Genomic DNA, 6,141 nt, shown 5'->3' on the forward strand with positions numbered 1-6,141 from the left:
CGGAAAAAACACGGTGGTGGTCTGTGTGTGTGTGTATGTCAATCAGATGTGGAGCAGATCAGCTACAGTCATCCACTCCTGCTGTACACCTGACGTTGAGCTGCTCGCACTGTCATTCAGACCTAAATATCTCCCCCGTGAGTTTGGTCAGGTGGCGCTCGTGCTTTTTTACATTCCACCGTCAGGCAACGTCACATGCACATCAGAGTCCATCTCGTCATGTGTACAACAGCAGGAAAATGCTTCTCCGGACTCACCGGTTCTTATTCTTGGGGACTTTAATGGCTGCAGATTAATTAAAACTCTTCCCACCTACCATCAACACGTTACCTGCGCCACCAGAGGCAACAAAACAATCGACTTGTGCTATGGCAATGTGAAAAATATGCATATAGGGCCAATAAAAAAAAAAACTCTATTCAGCACTGCTAACCACAATGTTGTTCACCTCATCCCCTCATATCGTATAAAACTACAGAGGGAGGGCGTGGCAAAGAGACAAGTCAGACTGTGGAACAATGAAGTGCTGGAGAAACTCCAGGGTTGCTTCGACTGCACCCAGTGGGAGGTGCTCACTGAAGGACACATCCCAGAGGAAGCCACTGACACAGTAACATCTTATATCACTTTCCGTGGGGATATGATCATTCCCACAAAAACTGTGAGTGTTCCCAAACAACAAGCCCTGGAAAACCAAAGGTCTGAAAACAACTCTCAATTAAAAAAAATAGCATTCAAATCAGGAAACAGACTCCAGTGCAAACTCATCCAGAACAGACTAAATAAAGAAATCAAACCAGCAAAAAAGGCTTATGCAGAGATAGTAGAGACCTTGTTTAGCAAAGGCAAAGCCAAGGATGCCTGGTGGAGCGTTAAAACCCTGGCTGGTCTCCCCACCAATTCCAGCTTAGCTTGCCCAGCGCTCAAGCCAGAGTCGAGATGGGGGAGGATCTTAACAACTTTTACTTTAGGTTCGATTAGTGTGATTACACTCATGAGAGGGAGGAGCTCTTTGCTAAGCTCTCCTCCATGACTCAGACCACTGAAAACCCGCAGCTCCAGCCTGGAGATGTGGAGCCCACCCTGAGGGTAACAAACCCTCCCAGAGCTCCTGGACCAGATCAGATCTGTGGACGCCTTCTGAAAGCCTGCAGCAGCTGTTGTCTTCTGCTCACTGTTCAACCAATCTTTGGCTGAGCATTCCATCCCCTCCATCTGGAGGTCATCCATCATCTGTCCTGCAAAAAAGAATAAACCCAAATCCAACAATGATTATCGGCCAGTAGCTCTAACGTCCCTGGTCAGCCAGGGGAAGCTCATGAAGAGCTTTGAGATGCTTGTTCTAGCCCAGCTGCAGGCCGACACCAGCATGCACGCTGACCTGTTTCAAATTGCATACCAGTAGCAGAGGGGGGTTATGACGCGGTGCTCACTCTACTGCATGGAGCCTTCAGTCATCTGGAACAGCCCAAGTCTCGGGTCAGACTGCTTTTTGTGGACCTTTAACACTCTGCAACCACACCTGATGGGACACAAACTGCTCCAGATGGACGTCAACCCTCATTTGATCCTCTGGGTCCTGTCCTTCCTGACAGCGAGACCTCAGAGGGTCAGAGGAAACGGCCACCTCAGCTCTAAGACAATCTCCACAGGTGCTCCACAAGGCTCTGTGATCTCTCCACTTCTCTATACTCTCTTTACAAATGACTGCAGAAGCTCAACCCAGGGAATCACATCTATAAAATACTGGCACGACACTGTCTTCATGGACACAACCAACACAGATGTGGTGCAGCAGGAACTGGACACTTTCTCTTCTTGGTGTAAAAATAACTGTCTGGAGTTGAATGTGTCAAAAACTAAAGGGATGACCCTGTGTTTCCACCATGGACAATCCATAATGCAAAGTCTATCTGTTAATGATGAAAATAAATACCTTGGTACTATAATTGATCACAAACTCACATTTCAGGTTAACAGTGAACACCTCGTTGCAAAATGTCAACAACGCCTCTTTTTTCTTCGTAAAATCCAAATTCATACATCCATCCTGATATCCTTTTACAAATGCTTAATTGAATCATCCTCTCATTCAACATTGTCGCTTGGTTTGGTTCACTCAGTCTTGGTAATCGTAACACAATCAACAGAATCATTAAAATCAGCAGTAAAATTGTAGGCCAAGAACAGGAATCACTCTGACAATTTACAATAAAAGAGCTAAACGTAAAGGTTCACAGATGGCCACAGACGCCACACACACTCTTCACACCCACTACAGTTTGTTGCCCTCAGGTCGCAGTTTTAGATCATTGCCATTCACGACAAAGAGAGCTAGATCCAGCTTTGTGCCAACCTCAATCTGACTGCTAAACTGCTAAAGTCAGTGCCATCCTCACCCCGGGCTTACAGCGCTAGCGCCACGGCTCCGATGCATTGTGGGAGTGGACTAGCTACTGCCGATGGCTTACACTGGCTGCTGCTCCAGCCACAGCTCAGCCCAGACAGAGTAGTGCTGGATCTCTATGATCAGCTTCTCGTTGTCCATGGTTATGACTGACAACGCTGTGTTGCAACACACTTTGAGTAACACGAAAATTACGTAATGTTTACGAGACTCTGAAACCGGCGACTTCAGCGGAATGTTTGTTTTATTTTGAAAATATACCGGATGCCCTTTATATTCGCTCGCGTGGCTTCCGGTTTAAGTCGTGAATAGCCCCAACTTCACAAAAAGTTCTGCAGATCAGCTTCGTTGTCCATCAAAATTTGAACCCAACAAAACAGATTCGCAGCGGCAGGACATGAACGCCTACAGTGGAAGTTCCTCTTGCACTTTTAAAGTTAGGTAAACACTGCGGCGCACGCATTGCAGCCGTGACGCTAGCAGTGTAAGCCCGGGGTAAGCCCCTTATTACTATTTTATGCACTTTTTACTTGGTCGTTTTTGCAGGTCTGAAAATATATTGTCTGCATTTTAGGAGGATTACCATTTCAATAAGTCTTTTGGGTTGTGATTGCAGTGTTTTGTGTTGTTGCACTTTAAAACTTAAATTGTAAGTAATTGTTTTTATATGTTTGTTTGTTTTTAATCAATAATTCTTTACATTTTATCTGCAAGCAAAATTAAAAGCATATACATATTAGAAAATTATAAGTATAAAAAAAATCACATTAGTTATAATCTTTTGCTAAAAGATTAAATAATAATAATAAAAAAGTAGAGAATAGACTGTTTAATGCTATTATTTTGAAATGTTTTAGTATTACTTTTCCTGACTTTTTTCGGTGAAGATTACAGCAAGTGTTTCAGGTTATTTTTTATTTCATCAATAAGTGTTTTTTATTTCATTAAACGGGTTGTTATTCATTTTCTGGCTTTTTGTGAAGATCCCAGAAAGGGTTATTAATATTTGGTTTTGTGTGGCTTGCTGGAACACTTTAAATGTATATGTTTGGACACATCATGCAGTTTTTACACCTCCTCTGTTGGCCTACAAACTGACCCGGCCCCACATTAGAGAAGAAAACAGTTATGTGGCCCTCACAAGGAAAGGTTTAGGGACCCCTGCTTTACAGTGTTGGTTACTGCCTTCATTAACCCCAAAACAAAGATACTTGAAACAAATTAAGTTTTGATGTCCCAGTCCAGGATAGGGATAAAAGTATATTTTTCAGTATCTTGTTATCGCAAGAAAACTAAATGTTTTTTCATCTTAACTTAACGAGATCCACTGTCGTTGACACAAGAAAATGATCCCCCCAAAAAAGTATGCCAGACTGTTTCGGCTTCCAAAGATGAAGGATATTGGAAGATTGTTTTAGCTATACCCTGTTGTGTGCTGTTTCTTCTAGTTTTTAGGCTGTTTTGGCTCAGGCATACAGGTATGCATTATAATGGTATGCAGCTCAGAACAGTTTGAAGTAAAGAGGGTAAAGAAAAGACAATCAAATCTAGCATGCACTTTCCCATACCTTATTGTTTGTCTGTTCCCAGTCCTTAAGAACATGAAAATAACAATATAATTTATTGCCGGATTCATGCTAACCCCAGTTTACTGTTTTGTATTAGCTACAGTTTGTTCAAATAAACCTGTATATCTTCCTTGCAGTTTGCTAAAGCTCTGAGACACTTTGGGGAGGAAGAGGGAGGGATTTAGCCTGACGACTTCTTTGGGATCTTTGACACCTTCCTGCAGTCATTCAGTGAAGCTCAGCAGAGCCTGGAGAACATGCACCGTCGTAAAGAAGAGGAGAAAAGGAGAACCCAAATAGAAGCTATGGTAAATTTTTATTCTCTCTCTTGAACACATGTGACAATTGTTCTTTTTGCTAAAAAAAAAAAAAACATAACTTTTCCTCTTCTATTCCTCGCCCAGCTCAAGGAGCAGAGGGAAAGGGAACGACAGGTCAAGAAACGGGAAGCCTCAGAGGAGAATAGTGGGGAATTCGATGACCTAGTCTCTGCATTACGCTCAGGCGAAGTGTTTGTTAAAGACAAAAACAAATTCAAACGTAACCGCAGGGACTCTGTTAACCAGCTGGTGGAGAGTGATGGTTGTGAGAGAGCTGTTACCAAGGTGAACTACTAGGTAGGGAAAATAATGGGAATAAGCATCCTCAGTCCAGTTTCTATGACAGGAACCACCCTGACTAAAGATGAAGAGACTGTATGTATGCATACAGCTGGACGGGACTTTTAACAAAATGCATGGACAGGTATAATGTCTGGAAGGACGGAACACCTCCATTCTATCAGAATGGTAAAACATTTCTAACAGGTTATGCTAGACGGTCACTGTGATTGCATTGTTCCATGTTATTTAACTATTCTGCTAACACTGTTCAGGAGTTCTGTGTCAATGACTCACTGAGAATTGCTCTTTTTTTCCCCTCTGGCCTCCTCTGGTTCTGTAAAAGCCTCTGGACTTTTGTTGTCTCACCTTAGAGCTCATGCAAGGTCACAAAAAAGTTCAGAGGAGGGACGATTAAACATCTTTTTTGCAGATATTTCCAGTTGTGGTGGTTCCAGACGTTCTATAGAAAACAAATGTTTCTGCCTCAAAATGAAATTTTTCAAAGTTGTGGAAAACAAGGCGCCCACACTGAAAAAAGGGGAAAAGTGGGGTTGTTCAATTTACAAGTATTAAACATGTGTCTAAAACATGATCAAGTCATGTTTACCTTCCAAACATATTCCAATCTTGTAGATCACACTTAATTTCTGGCAATATGACATTTACATATTTAAATCATCTTGATAAAACATGAAATAATCATGTTTCGCTCTTTGCCCCTTAATTTTAAATACGTAAACCCCGTCTGCCGAGGAGCAAGTTGCCCCTTTATTTTAAATACGTAAACCCCGTCTGCCGAGGAGCAAGTTGCCCCTTTATTTTAAATATGTAAACCCCGTCTGCCACGGATCATTCTAGATTAGAAGAGGATTTATTCGATTGGGCCATTTTGCACAAGCTAAACGCATCTGCTCATCGGATTAACTTGTAAAAGGTAAGTTTAATTTACTCAAATAGAATGATTTAAGGAAGTGTGAGACATCGCATTTACATATATAATATACATATTTTTTTTATTTCACGGCAAAGAGCTTTACAATACACTCATATCATAGTTGTCAAAGTTGAGGTGATGCGCGCCGTTTATTCCGCTGCCGGGCGCGGCCTTCGGCGGCGGGGAGGGAGAGTTGTCCACGGTAAAATTCACTGTATTGCTGTAGGCAGATTCAGTGGTAAACGCGGCGAATTCCATTGAAAAGCGGGGAAGAGTGGTGAGTAGTTAATGCCAGGTTAATTTGCTCTTGATGAAGGGGGCTGGGGGGCAGGGCGTGTGCAGCCGGCGGGTGTTTTTTTTTTTCTCTCGCAGGCGGAAATTTCGCCGGCGGAATTCATGGTCACTGTAGATTTCTTTTTACTAGCTTCACTGTTGTGGAGACCGAGTTTGACGGAACATTTTAAAAGCTCGTAGTAATATTAATTACCGCGGTGAAGTTAGTTTTACGTTGGATATTCGACAGACATTCGGTCAGGGTAAACCTTGCACGCTCACGGGGTCCGGCTCCAGTGCAACTCTGAGAACAGTCTCTAACATTTTGAGAGCACCAGAAAACTGATGAGGCTTTTA

This window comes from Oryzias melastigma, unplaced genomic scaffold (assembly GCF_002922805.2).
Source record: "Oryzias melastigma strain HK-1 unplaced genomic scaffold, ASM292280v2 sc00232, whole genome shotgun sequence".
NCBI lineage: Eukaryota > Metazoa > Chordata > Actinopteri > Beloniformes > Adrianichthyidae > Oryzias > Oryzias melastigma.